At 38.4% G+C, this 15,707-nt stretch overlaps 1 non-coding gene across 1 annotated transcript; it reads left to right on the top strand.

Moving 5' to 3' along the window:
* Nucleotides 1-11,327: 11,327 nt before the first annotated feature.
* LOC121231052 (small nucleolar RNA R71) lies at nucleotides 11,328-11,434 on the top strand. Its single transcript, XR_005929121.1, has one exon. It is a non-coding gene; the product is annotated as a small nucleolar RNA R71 (small nucleolar RNA).
* The last annotated feature ends 4,273 nt before the right edge of the window (nucleotides 11,435-15,707 follow it).

Genomic DNA, 15,707 nt, shown 5'->3' with positions numbered 1-15,707 from the left:
CTTCTCGGTGGACTAGGCGAGGCGGTACTGAGGAGGGTGGGTTCCTTGGTGTTTCTCGATCATCCTTATATGTAACATGCTCGAGATGTCCTGTAGAGACATTTGGTCGATGAGAGTGAGGGAGGATGATTGGGCCGCTGTGTTGAGGAGCCTGAAGTTTTGAGCCAACCGAGTTACGTAAAGGCCAATAGAGATGACCCCTCTCCGATGCTGCTCCGTCTAGTGGCGAATGGCACGGGAAATGAAGCAGGCGAGGTCGAAGATGTGCCCATTCACCATACTCCATAGAAAGTAGGCGTCGTGAGTGTTGATGACGTCGGTGCTCTCTCGCTGGCCTGTCAGAGTGTGTGCCAAGATGGCGTGTAGGTACCTCGAGGAGGGAGAAAGAGGCGATGCCTTAGAGCGGCTTGGATGGTAAGAAGCCGAGCTGGGGACCAAAGCATCCCAACACTTCGAAGGGGAGTAGTGGATGTGGCGATGGAGGGTGTTGAGCTCGTTGTCTTCCATGAACTCCTCCGTATAAAGGCCCAAAGCGATACCGAACTCAGGCACACTTAACTGGCGGACTAAACCGCTGAGACGGAACTGGACCATTCTAGGGTCATCGAAGTTGGTCATGACATCTTGAACATGGAAGGTCGAGCAAACTTCAAGTGTAAGCTTAAGGTACATTGGCTCGATGATCGCAAAGAAGATTTCCCATGGATCGGTTGTCAGGAGGGCTCGGACATCGTCAGCCAACTGAACTTGTTCAAGCGCGGTCCAGTCAATGCAGTAGCCCATACCTAAAGGTTGGACCCGAAGTATCTAAAAAGGTTCCTCCTGATTTCTTGGTGGAAACTAGAGGAAGGGGTGTCGGTTTTCCGAGATGGGACCCGAGGATGACGCTGCTCCTTTCTGCTGCTTTGAGGTGGGAACAATAATCTTCTTACCACGTGATGATGACATTGTACTTGCATTGAAAAATCGAAACTCAACCAATACATCCCAAAAATAGCATAGAAGCACAAAACTAAATATGAAGATTTCATGAGACTTACGTAGTGGATGAAGTAAACAAAACTACTAAATGTATCAAGTTATAGTATTATTGGAATAATGTAACAGGAATATGAATGAATGTATATGGGAAGCATAAATTTCATGAAACTAGGAAAAATGAAAAAGTAAAGCATAATGGAGTAACTAAAATGACAAAATTCTTATAAACAAGCAAAAGTATTCTATTGTTCTAACTATGAGAATTCATTTAAAATAGGCAAATAGAGCAGAGAAATCATGAAATAAACAAAATATGCAAAGGAGATAGAGAGAAAAGAGTAAACAAATGCAAAAAGAAGGAACTTGGGGTATCGAAATCGGTGTTGTAGGCGGCGCACGGACATGGGGGTAGGACGTGTGGAGTTGCAGCAGCTAGGGTTAGGGATTTTTGGGGAGGGAGATGATGAATAGTGAGGGGTTTTTATAGATTTTTGGGTCACACGGGCACACGGCCTTGGGACACGCCCGTGTGCCCTAATTTTTGCCCGTGTGGTTCGCGAATTTTGAATTTGGGCGTGTCTGACATTCGGCCCACTCTCGTGTTGCTCGAACGTGTGAGTGCACATGGTCGTGTCTCACGACCGTGTCTCACTTCGTTCGCTTCTCCCACGCCCATGTACATAGGTCCACGGCCGTGTTAACTTGACAGATTCACCCACAGATGATGGGCACGAGCGTGTCGCATGCCCGTGCTAGTTTGACAGGTTCACCCACAGTTTCGAGGCACGAGCGTGTCGAACGCCCGTGTTGTTTTGGCAGTTCGACCATGTCACACAACCGTGGCAACTTTATCGCTTCCCGTGTTGGAAAAAATTTTGCCCTATTTTTGTACGGCCTAAGGAACGCCCGTGTTTTTGGCTGTGTGGTATTTAAAGAGTTTGTGTACAATGATTCAGTTAGTATGTTAGATGTTAAAAACTTAAATTTGAAGAAATTACTACTGTTAGTTCTTGGGTTGCCTCCCGAGAAGCGCTTATTTATAGTCTAAGCTCAACTTACTTTTCTGGTGCGTGATCATGGTGAATCGAGGAGTTTCCACTCTTCATCCCTGCTATTAATTTTATCAACATAAGGTTTAAGGCGAGTACCATTTACCTTGAACATGCCAAATTTGAAGTGGTTTACCTCGATCATACCGTATGGAAAAATACTAATTACCGTAAGAGGGGTTTCTTCATTTGGTTCAGAAGTGGCAATTCGAGGATCTATTGCATCGAGTAGTACTTTGTCTCCAACTTTAAGTTGATTTTTACAGGAATTAAGCTCTTCATGGCATGGTTTTGGCTTATCGTGTTTTCTCGATTTATGTGTCCTCCATTCATCTAGCTCATCGATTTGTAACCTTCGTTCTTCATAGATAGGTTCTTTGTTGTTGCTTGGCTTATGTATGTTCTTCGAACCTGTTTTCTACAAAGAAGGTTGCACTATATGGTTAGTTTTAGCCAAATGATTTGTACAGTCACCTTCAATTTTTGATGTGTTATTCGAATTACGGGCTTGAAGGGTGATTGTTTCGTCTCCCACACGAATTGTGAGTCCACCTGTGCCAACGTCAATAATTGTTCTAGCGGTTGCTAAAAAAGGCCTTCCTAAAATTAAGGGGATATTGCTATCTTCCTTTATGTCTAGAATAACCAAATCAACTGGGAATAAAAATTTTTCGATTTTAACGAGTACATCTTCAATAATACCCCTAGGAAATCTGATAGTTTTATCTACTAATTGAATGCTCATCCTAGTTTGTTTGGGTTTCCCTAGACCTAGTTGCTTAAATAATTTATAAGGCATAACATTGATACTAGCCTCTAAATCAGCCAACGCATTATTAAAATCTAAAGTACCAACTAAACAAGGAATTGTAAAACTCCTTGGATCTTTTAGTTTGTTAGGCAGCTTATTCTGTAGAATGGTTGAGCAGATCGCATTCGGCTCCACATGCGATGCTTCATCTAACTTTCGATTATTTTCCAGAAGCTCCTTTAAAAACTTGACTGCGTTTGGCATCTGCGAAAGGGCTTCAATAAACGGTAAGTTAATATACAGTTTCTTTAGAAGTTTAAGGAATTTACCAAATTGTTTGTCTAAGTGGTTTTTCCTTATCGTATTGGGGTATGGCACACGAGGTTTATATTCTGTAATCACCGACTTTGGCTCATTGTGGCCGACCTCATCCTTACCTATGCTTACCTCCGTTTCTGGCCTTGGTTCTGCAATTAGCCCTTCCTCATCTTGAATGACAATCGCGTTGAGTTGCTCCATTGGGTTAGATTTGGTGTTGCTTGGCAGGCTACCTTGTGGTCGTTCGGAAATCAACTTGGCGAGCTGTGCAATTTGAGTTTTGAGCCCCTGGATTGATGCTTGTTGATTTTTGAGTGCTGTCTCAGTATTCTGAAAACGACTTTCTGACACTGAGATGAATTTTGTTAGCATCTCCTCAAGGTTCGATTTTTTCTCTTGTTCGTAAGGTGGTTGTTGGAAGCCTGGAGGTGGTGGTCTCTAATTCCCTTGGCCTCCCCATGAAAAATTAGGGTGGTTCCTCCAACCTTCATTCTAAGTATTGCTATAGGGATTTTTTTGAGATCGAGGATTGTTACCCATGTAATTTAACCGTTCGTTTTCCATGTTGTGGCCGTAAGGTGGGTATTCTAAACTTCTTGATCCGCCTTCACTTGCTTCACATTGCATTACTGGGTAAACCTGTGAAGAGCTAAGGAAACCATCAATTTTTTTATTTAAGAGTTCTACCTGATTAGAGAGCATGGTGATCGTATCGACGTTATAAACGTCGGCTGTTTTCGTTGGCTTTATCCTCATGACTTGCCACTGATAATTATTCAGTGACATTTCCTCTATAAATCCATAGGCATCTTCAGGTGTCCTATTATTGATGGTTCCGCCAGTAGCTACGTCAACTGTAATGCCCCCACGCCCGAAACCGTCGCCGGAGTCGAGCTTGAGGGGTTACCGAACATAATTTATCAAATTAAGAACTTCAAATCATTTGTTTCTACATTCACAGCTTTCTAACTACCCGCATCATAGTTACAAGAAAAATCATATATCAAGTTAAAAAACTCAAAATCAAATCTGTAAATTTTTCCTAAATCTAGACTCATATATCTATTTACTAATTTTTTTCTAGAATTTTTGGTTGGGCCAATTAGTACAGTTTATTAGTTAAAGTCTCCCCTGTTTCAGGGTTTGACTGCTCTAACATCTGTGTATTACGAATTAGATATCTTTCTATACAGAATTTAAATGACTACGAGGTTTGTTTTTCTTAAAACTAGACTCAATAAGGAATCTGTAAATATAAATAAAAACTTCTAATTATTTTTTTAAAATTTATTATGAATTTTTAAAGTCAGAACAGGGGATCCAGAAATCACTCTAGCCCTGTTTCACAAAAGTTTAAATATCTCATAAAATATAATTTATATGCCTGTTTTGTTCAATCCACATGAAAATAGACTCATTAAGCTTCAATTTCATAACTTACTCATTATTTAGTTCCATTTATACTATTTTTAGTGATTTTTAAAATTCACGTCATTGCTGCAGCAATATTCTGTTTTAAGGCAAGTTTCATCTTTCCATGAATTTTTATGAACTAGATAATCTATTAAACTTCCATAATATCAAACATGATCTGAATTAGCCATCACCATGACTTATCAATATCAAACATTTTCTCAACCAAACATGGCCATATCATAAAATTATTTACACAAAACAAGTATATTGCTATACATGCCATACTTAAGTTTTACAAGCCATTTACCCAGATGAAAGTCCTTTGGATAGTGTGATCGAACCTTCGACCCGTCCTGATTCCCGAGCTGGCTTATTCAAAACTACAGTAAATAAAGAGGAGGGAGTAAGCATAAATGCTTAGTAAGTTCATATGTAAATAACAAGTAACATAACAAACAGTCATACCAATCAACATTAGCATGTATTACTAAAACACATATCACATTTTTAATCATTTTTCATCATCTTATTACCTTATCGTGGTTGTATCAATACTCAACCCGAGGGTTAAATACATACCTGTCCAAAATATCCATTTCACATCACTTACCAATACGTCTCTTTACATCTCAAATATTCCTCCATTTGAGTAGAACTTTACCTGTTGAACACATCGGAATATAATTCGGATACATGGATAACTTGCACGTAAGTGCCATATATGCAATCAAGCAATCATGTAACCCGCCCATAAGCGAACTCGGACTCAAATCAACGAGCTCGGGCATTCGCATCCATAAGTGAACTCGGACTCAACTCAACGAGTTCGGATGCCTAGTTAGATCTCACGAACTCGGACTCAACTCAACGAGTTCGGACATTCGCATCCATAAGTGAACTTGGACTCAACTCAACGAGTTCGGATGCTCAACCATCCTAGTGACATGTCACTTGTATCCTAATCTATTCCTAAGGTTCAAACGGGCTTTTTCCTCGAACACTTATCCTTGCCGTCTTCTGTAGAATGCCGAAATCAATACTCGGTAACAATTATATTTAACAAGTAGTTCACATAATTTACATATTATTTGAAATTAACCACAAAGCATACATTTCATAATAAAATTCAGCATAACATATAATTAAGATCAATAACTTAAAAATAACCATTATGCTACATTATTTACACATGAACTTACCTTGGTACCAAAATACAAAGATTTTGCAATTTAGTCCACAATCTTTTCTTTTCCTCGATTGAGGTCGATTCCACGTCTTTCTTGATTATGGAGCTTGGAAGCTTGAAACAAACCCTAGCTATGGAGAACCCTTGAAATTTCGGCCTAATGAAGAAGATGGACAAAAATTGGCTTTTAATTTTGTTTTTAATTCATTTTAATAACTAAATGACCAAAATACCCTTACTACTAAACTTTCCAAAAATTCCTTCCATGTCCTAATTTTGTCCATGAACTTAAAATTGGTCAAATTGCTATTTAAGACCTCCTCATTAATATTCCAAAACAATTTCATACTAAAAACTTCTAGAATGCAAATTTTGCAACTTATTCGATTTAGTCCCTACTTTCAATTTAAGCACTTTAGGCATAGAATTTCATCACGAAATTTTCACACAATCATGCAATCATATCATAATCATCAAAATAATTATAAAATAATTATTTCTATCTCGGATTTGTGGTCACGAAACCACTACTCCGATTAAGCCCTAATTCAGGATATTACAACTCTCCCCCCTTTTAAGGATTTTCGTCCTCGAAAATCTTACCGGTAAACAGGTGTGGTTATTGGTTTCTCATAGTTTCTTCAGGTTCCCATGTAGTCTCTTCTACCCCATGCTTTTGCCACAACACTTTCACAAGTGCAACACTTTTATTTCTTAGTTGTTTGACTTCTCGAGCTAAAATCTTAATCGGTTCTTCTTCATAAGTCATATCCGGTCGTAGTTTAACTTCTGTCGGTGAAATTATATGTGAAGGATCCGAACAATACCGATGTAACATAGATACGTGAAACACATCATGAATCTTCTCTAATTCGGGTGGTAACGCTAGCCGATATGCTACCGGTCCAACTTTTTCAATTATTTCATACGGTCCAATAAAACACGGACTTAACTTTCCCTTTCGTCCAAATCTAAGGACTTTCTTCCATGGAGACACTTTCAAAAATACCTTATCACCAACTTGAAACTCCATTTCTTTTCGTTTCAAATCCGCATAAGATTTCTGTCTATCTGAAGCAGCTTTCAAACAATCTCGAATCACTTTCACCTTTTCTTCGGTTTCTTTTATTAAATCAACTCCATAAATCTGATTTTCCTTGAGTTTAGTCCAATACAATGGCGTCCGACATTTACGACCATATAATGCTTCATAAGGTGCCATCTTCAAACTTGTCTGATAACTATTATTATAAGCAAATTCTACCAATGGTAAGTACCTTTCCCAACTATCTTGAAATTCCAATACACAACATCTAAGCATATCTTCAAGAATCTGAATTATTCTTTCTGATTGTCCATCAGTTTGTGGATGAAAAGCAGTACTGAAATTTAACTTCGTACCTAACGCGTCTTGCAACTTTTGCCAAAACCGCGAGGTAAACCTTGGATCTCTATCTGAAATAATCGATAATGGTATTCCGTGTAATCTAACAATTTCTCTAATATACAGTTCAGCCAACTTGTTAAGAGAATAATCCGTATGTACCGGGATAAAATGAGCCGACTTAGTTAATCTGTCAACTATTACCCAGATGGCATCTTTCTTTCCCAGAGTCAATGGCAATCCTGAAACAAAATCCATAGTAAACCGATCCCATTTCCATTCAGGAACCATAATAGGCTGGAGTAATCCTGAAGGTACTTGGTGTTTAGCTTTCACCTGTTGACAAATTAAGCATTTGGACACAAACTCTGATATATCTCTTTTCATTCCATTCCACCAATACATTTTCTTCAAGTCATTATACATTTTCGTACTACCCGGATGAATCGAGAAATAACCACTATGTGCTTCCTGTAGGATCTTTTGAATCAATTCCTCATTCTTCGGTATAAAAATCTGATCTTTAAACATTAAGCACCCATCAGAACCAATTCTGAAATCTGATCCCGTATCAGCTTCACACTGTTTTCTTTTGGCTAGCAAATCTTGATCATTTTTCTGAGTTTCAGAAATCTCTTGTAAAAACATCGGTCTTGCTCTTAACTCTGCTAGAATCGAACCGTCATCTGACATTTTCAATTGAGTGTTCATAACTCTCAAAGCAAACAACAACTTTCTACTTAAAGCATCGGCAACCACATTCGCTTTTCCCGGATGATAATCAATAACAAGCTCATAATCTTTCAATAACTCCAACCATCTTCGCTGTCTCAAATTCAAGTCTTTTTGTGACATCAAGTATTTAAGACTTTTGTGATCGGTATATCCTCGGCACTTTTCACCATACAAATAATGTCGCCAAATCCTCAAAGCAAACACCACTGCAGCCAATTCCAAATCGTGAGTAGGATAATTCCTCTCATGAGGTTTTAACTGCCTCGAAGCATAAGCCACCACTTTTTCTTCTTGCATGAGGACACACCCCAAACCATTTAGAGAAGCATCACTATACACCACAAATTCCTTACCTGATTCGGGTTGTATCAACACTGGTGCTTCAGTTAATAACTTTTTCAATTCTTCGACTCTGTTGACATTCTTCCGTCCATTCAAATTTAACGTCCTTTCGGAGTAGTCTAGTCATAGGAGCAACAATTATAGAAAATTCATTTACGAACCGCCGATAATACCCAGCTAGCCCCAAGAAACTCCTAACTTCAGTTACATTTTTCGGTGGTTTCCAATCAACAATGGCTGAAATTTTACTAGGATCAACCCGTATACCATCACCTGAAACAATATGACCCAAAATCCAACTTCCCGGAGCCAAAATTCACTTTTACTAAACTTAGCATACAGCTGCTTATCTCTCAAAGTTTGCAAAACTATCCTCAAATGCTCAGCATGCTCTGTCTCATCTTTTGAATAAATTAAAATATCATCTATAAACACCACAACAAATCTGTCCAAGTATGGCCGAAATATACGATTCATTAAATCCATAAACACAGCAGGAGCATTTGTCAACCCGAATGGCATAACTAAAAATTCATAATGACCGTACCTTGTTCTAAAAGCAGTTTTAGGCACATCCGACTCCTTTACCCACAGTTGGTAATACCCAGATCTCAAGTCAATCTTTGAAAACCATGTCGCTCCTTTTAGCTGATCAAACAAATAATCAATTCTTGGCAACGGATACTTGTTTTTGATTGTCACCTTTTTTAACTGCCGATAATCAACACACAACCTCATAGAACCATCCTTCTTTTTCACAAATAACACGGGAGCACCCCAAGGTGAAAAACTCAGTCTCACAAAACCTTTATCAGTCAACTCTTGCAACTGCGACTTTAATTCCTTCAACTCTGCTGGTGCCATTCTATACGGAGCAATCGAAATCGGAGCTGTTCCCGGTATCAAATCAATACCAAATTCTACTTCCCTGACTGGAGGCAAACCCGGCAATTCTTCTGGAAATACGTCCGCAAATTCACACACAACCGGCACTGATTCAACTTTCTTTTCAACTTCTTTTGTATTAATTACATACGCCAAATAAGCTTCATAACCCTTTCTCAGATATCTTTGAGCCGACATTGAAGAAATCACACTAGGCAATGCCTCTGATTTATCTGATTCAACCCGCAGAGTTTCACCATTTTCACACTTTAATTCTATAACCTTTTCTTTGCAATTTATTTTAGCATCATGCAATGTCAACCAATCCATACCCAAAATAACATCAAACTCATCAAACGGCAACAACATCAAGTCGGCCGAAAAGTAATGATCCCGAATCATTAAAGGACATTTCTTACATACTTTATCAACAGTCACACATTTGCCTAACGGATTCGACACTCTAATCATAAATTCTGTGTTCTCAACAGGTATATTCATACTAGACACCAATTTCATGCACACATATGAATGAGTAGAACCGGGATCAATCAAAGCAATAACATTAACATTATAGAGAGAAAATGTACCGGTATTCACATCAGGTGAGGAAGCATCTTCACGCGCTTTAATAGCATAAGTTCTAGCCGGAGCCCTTCCTTCAGGTCTAACCGGTGCATCCCTGGCTACATTCTTACTGCTTGTTTCACTTCCAGCTTTTCTCGGATACCTTCCCCTCGAGTTTGCACCACTAGCTTTTACACTCTGAAATTTTTCTTTTTCAGCTCTCTTTGGGCAGTCTCTAATAAAATGATTCGGAGAACCACATTGAAAACATTCATTTGCTCTGCACGGACCAAAATGATTTCTACCACACCGCTGGCACTCAGGTTTAACAAATCTCGAGTTCCCTACACTGGCTGCAGAAGTATTCTGAGATTTAGGACCCACATTTTGCTTCTTATAATTCCCATATGATTGTCCAGCTGAAGCTTGGGAACGAGGATTCATATTCCTTGACTTTCTAGGTTGCTGTGAAAATGAACTACTCATCGGTCTTTTCTTCCAATTTCTAGTCTCAGCCTCTACCTTTTTCTTTTCTTGAAGTAGTTCTTCAGCCTTGCAAGCTCGATCAACCAGTACTACCATTTCTTTTAGTTCAAGGATCCCGACAAATACTTTAATGTCTTCGTTGAGCCCGTCTTCAAATCGTCGGCACATCTTGGCTTCTGTAGGAACATATTCCCTGGCATACTTACTCAATCGAACAAACTCTCTTTCATATTCTAAGACTGTCATATTACCTTGCTTCAGCTCAAGAAACTCTTTACATTTCTGATCAATAAACCTTTCACTAATATATTTCTTCCGAAATTCTTCTTGAAAGAATTCCCAGGTTACCCTCTCTTTCGGTACCACCGAAATCAAAGTCTTCCACCAATTATAGGCTGAATCTCTCAACAAAGATGTAGCACATTTCAAACATTCTTTAGGTGTACAAGATAATTCATCAAATACCCGGATAGAATTTTCAAGCCAGAACTCTGCTTTCTTTGCATCATCATCAATATTTGCTCTAAATTCTTCAGCCCCTTGTTTACGAATTCTGTCAACGGGGGTTCTGTGAAATTTTATCATATCCATACCTTGAGGCATCGGGGGTACAGGTTGAGGAATTGGGGGAGGTGGGGGAGGTCGTACATTTGGGTTCGTACGAACGAACTCAGTGTACCAGGCACTCATCATTTGGAGAAAGGCTTCCCGATCCCTTTCTCCTCCTCCCTGACCAACAGTAGGAGGTGGGTTTTCAGTCGGCGCTGCCCCTTCAACCGGAGCTGGCGCATTACTCTCTACTTCATCTGCCACAGCTGGATCGGGATCCATTTACTATATAAAAATTCATTTAAAAAGGTCAGAAGTCGTCACACTATCACAATTCATACATATGGCATGTATAGCAAAATCCGTACATACAACACGTAGTCCGAGAACCGACTAAACCTGCTCTGATACCACAAAATGTAACGGCCCCACGCCAGAAACCGTCGCCGGAGTCGAGATTGAGGGGTTACCGAACATAATTTATCAAATTAAGAACTTCAAATCATGCAATCATATCATAATCATCAAAATAATTATAAAATAATTATTTCTATCTCGGATTTGTGGTCACGAAACCACTATTTCGATTAAGCCCTAATTCAGGATATTACATCAACCATTTGTCGAGTCAAAAGATTCAGGCTATTATGAAAGGTTTGAACTTGTAGCCAAAGCGGTAACCCATGGTGAGGGCATCTTCTCAAGAGGTCCTTGCATCTATCCCATGCATCGTAGAGTGTTTCTAAATCCATCTACACAAAGGAAGAAATATCATTACGTAATTTAGCCGTTTTAGCCGGCGAAAAATATTTTAATAAAAAGTTTTTGGTCATTTGTTCCCAAGTAGTGATTAACCCCCGTGGCAACGAGTTCAACCACTGTTTAGCTTTGTTTCTCAATGAAAAAATGAATAACCGAAGATGAATGGTATCATCAGAAACGCCATTAATTTTAAATGTATCACATAATTCCAAAAAGTTTGCCAAGCGAGTGTTGGGATCCTCATCCTGCAAACCATCAAACTGAACAAACTATTGTATCATTTGAATTGTGTTAGGTTTTAGTTCAAAAGTATTTACGGCTATAGCCGATCTAACTATGCTCAATTCAGTTCCTGTAAAAGAAGGTTTAGCATAATCATACATAGTGCACGGAGTAGGATTCTGATTAACAACAATCGCAGGAGGTAGCAGATTTTCTTGGTTTTCAGCCATCTCTTCAGTTGTGGTTGAAGAATCGTCCTCTTGCTCGTCCTCTTTGTATCTTAAGCTTCGCCTTATTTCTTTTTGGTTTCTGCGAACTGTGCGGTCAATCTCATCGTCAAAAAGTAGTGGTCCTGACGGGTTTCTTTTGGTCATAAACTAGAAAAACCTGTCAGAAGGAAATAAGAGAAAAATTAGAAAAGAAAATAAAAATTTAAATTGTAATAAAAGTAAAGTGGCTAAAGTAATAAAAATTAAGTTTTCCTAATATACTAGTTCCCCGGCAACGGCGCCAAAAACTTGATGCGTTATATTCGTAATAGGTTTTAAAGATTTATAAATGAAACGTTCTTGAGACTAACTTATTATCACGATTAAGGCAAGTGTACCTATCGAATAGTAGTATAGTTCAACAAGGCTGGATTGTCGAACCCAAAGGAACTACGAGTACTAGTATTTAATTCCTCTTTATTTTCTAGCCTAAATTTAAGAGGTTTGGTTGTCTAAACTAATTACTTACTAAGAATGCACAGAAAGAAGAACTTGGGAAAATACTTTTGGGAAAATTTGATTGATTGAGACAATACCTAAGGACAAATCCACCTAGACATCACTTGTTATTTGACTCTGAATCAGACGATTTATTCATTTGACTTAATCCGTAAAAATCCCTAAGTTATATTATTATCTCTCTCGAGACTAATAACGTCTAACCTTAGGTTGAATAACTGAAATCTCTTTCTAATTAACACCCTAGAATTGCATTAACTCGATCTATGGATTCCCTTATTAGGTTTCACCCTAATCCGGCAAAATCTTGTCACCCTATCTCTAGGCGCGCAATCAACTCCACTTAATTGTGACAAATTTACTCTTAGACAAGGTCTATTCCTCCTCTGAATAAGAGCTTAACTTGAATCAATATCCTGGAATATCAAAACAAGAATTAAGAACGCATAATTAAGAAAAAGTCAAATATTTATCATACAATTTAGATAATAATAACAAGATCTATCTTAGGTTTCATTCCCCTTAGGTATTTAGGAGTTTTGTTCATACTTATGAAAGGAAAAATCTCAGAAGCATAAAGATAACAAAACATAAGAAAACCCAAAACTCCTGAAGGAACTTGAAGGGAGATCTCTAGTCTTGATGATGAATCCGGCTCTTGAGATGGATCAATCGGCTTTCCTTGAGTAATTCCTTACTTCCTCCTATGCATCCCCTTTCCTAAGTGCTTCCTCAAGTGTTTAAATAGGCTTTGGAATGCCTAAGAGCCCTCAAATTTGGCCTTTTCCGAATTGGACTAAACTTGGGTTCGACAGGGACACGCCCGTGTGCAATTACTGAAGGCCGTGGTCAAGGTTGTTAAATGGGCACGGACGTGTGATCCACCCGTGTAAGTCGTGCTTTGATCTTGCCAAATTGACACGGCCGTGTGACACGCCCGTGTGAGGATGTCTAGGCCGTGTTGTTTTCCCATGTGGGTCTATTTTATCTGTTTTCGGCCCGTTTCTCACTCTTTTTACTCTCCTATGCTCCTCTAAGTATAAAACATGAAATTAAAGGATTAGGAGCATCGAATTCACCAAATCTAAGGAGAAACCATCCATAAATGCGTTAGGCATGGGGTAAAAATATGTATAAATTATGGTTTATCATTCCTCCACACAGCTGAGACACACGGCCGTGTCTCTGCCAATGTGTTTATTACCATGCATACTGACTTGAAATTTTTACGTGCAGGGGACACACGGCTGGACCACACGTCCATGGGGAAGATCATATGTCACACACGGCCTAGACACACGCCCGTGTGCCTACTTGTGTGGACAATATAAAGCTATTTACCAAGCCACAATGTCACCCTTATCTACCTATATTCATACAAACAACCACCAATACCGAAACGAGTACAATTTCTATAATCCAAACAACCACATTAGACATTCATTCAACCATAATAATGCATCATTTGTAACTTCAAAATGAATGTTAGCCATCATTCAAAGCTTAATACAAATTGAAGGATTTCCAATCCCAAGCCAACATATTTGGCTAACACTCAAAGACACAAAATAATAAAGTCTAAGTCCTATACATGCCATGTTTAAAAATATAAATCCAACTATACCGAAAGCTTTGGTCGATAGTGTGATCGATATCTCTGACTTTTGGAATCCTTTAGCTAGTTAGACGGCACTGTAAGGAAATGGAAAGGAAAGGGAGTAAGCATAAAAGCTTAGTAAGTTGCATATAAGTAAGTACACACCAACAAAATTTTATCAATGATCCACATGCTCATGATACCAAGGTAGGCATAGGCATAACTTACTCATTACCATCCATACTAGTCACATATTGTTCAATGAGCTCATATTTCATACGTACCAATTAGGTACCTGTACCACTCGCAACACGATTATACTTTCCTCATTAGCTTAAGAACATAACGTTCACCTTTGAACCATTTGGAACACTACCAGATATTCATTAAGCCTCAAACGTGGGTAAAGTACCGATGCCATGTCCTAGACATGGTCTTACACTGGCTCACATCTTAAGTCGATGCCATGTCCTAGACATGGTCTTACACTGACTATCAACTCGTAGCCGATGCATGTCCTAGACATGTCTTACACTGGCTTACGTCTCGAGGCCGATGCATGTCCTAGACATGTCTTACACTAGCCGACAATAACCCATATATCACGGCATGAATATTTGATTTATTTCCTAGGTTCAAACAGGAACTCTACTATCTCTATTATCATCATACCATCCCAATTCCACAATCAAGCACTTCATGCTATATTAATTCAAATACAATTCAACACATACATTAGTAATGTAGTTGTATTATTTACATACAACTTACCTCGGATTACAAAACGTATACGACTAGTCAGTTTAGTTGATTTGCTTGGCTTTTCCCCGGTCTAGGTCCGGATGTGGAAATTCTTGATCTAAAATAGAAAAATGCACTCATTTAATCACTAAATAAAATTAAGCAATTAAAAATTCACATCTTTAGTAAAATGACCATTTTGCCCCTAAACTTTGACAAAATGACCATTTTACCCCTATACTCAAAAATAGATTTTTATCGAATTTCTTCGCATCTTAGGCCTAGATGAACTCTTTTTACTCTTATAGAAACCCTAAATTCTCTCTATTTCACATATTTATCACTTATTTGCAACTTATGCAAAATAGTCCGTTTAGGTGTTTTCATGCTAGCACCTTTCTCAAATGTTGTCTATTACACAACTAAGACTCATATTCTTCCATAAAATTTTTGAAAAAACCCTAAATTCTCTCATGAAAAAACCCTAGACTTTCAACCATTTTGCAAAATAGATTCCTCATTTGAAAGCTCAAGCTTCAAGGGTCTCAAAAATACAAAAATCATCAACAAAGGACATGGAAATCACTTACTTGTGAGTGCTTCAAGTTGCTGAAATTTTTGAAGCTTAAAACCCCTAAAAATGGCTGAAAAATTGGTGGAGAAGAAACTATAAAAAAGATGATATCTTTTTCTTTCTTTATTTTATTCACTTAGGTCATCATATTACCTAACATTGACTTTTTAACACCCTTGTCTCCTATGGCCGGCCAAGCCAAGATTTAGGGGGTCTAATTTCCATTTAAGATCCCCAAATTTAGATTTTCTAGCAAATTGACACCTTTGGCTATCAATTTATGACTTTTACATTTTATGCGATTTAGTCCTTTTTCAAAATTGGGCTCACAAACGTCAAAATTAGCTCACCAAAATTTTCATGTACTATTATAAACATGCTATGACTCCAAATTAATAATAAAATAATTTCTCTGACTTCAGATTTGTGGTCCT

The sequence above is a fragment of the Gossypium hirsutum genome, chromosome A06 (assembly GCF_007990345.1).
Source record: "Gossypium hirsutum isolate 1008001.06 chromosome A06, Gossypium_hirsutum_v2.1, whole genome shotgun sequence".
Taxonomy (NCBI): domain Eukaryota; kingdom Viridiplantae; phylum Streptophyta; class Magnoliopsida; order Malvales; family Malvaceae; genus Gossypium; species Gossypium hirsutum.
The sequence above is the reverse complement of the archived record's forward strand: the minus strand, read 5'-3'. Positions and strand labels throughout refer to the sequence as shown.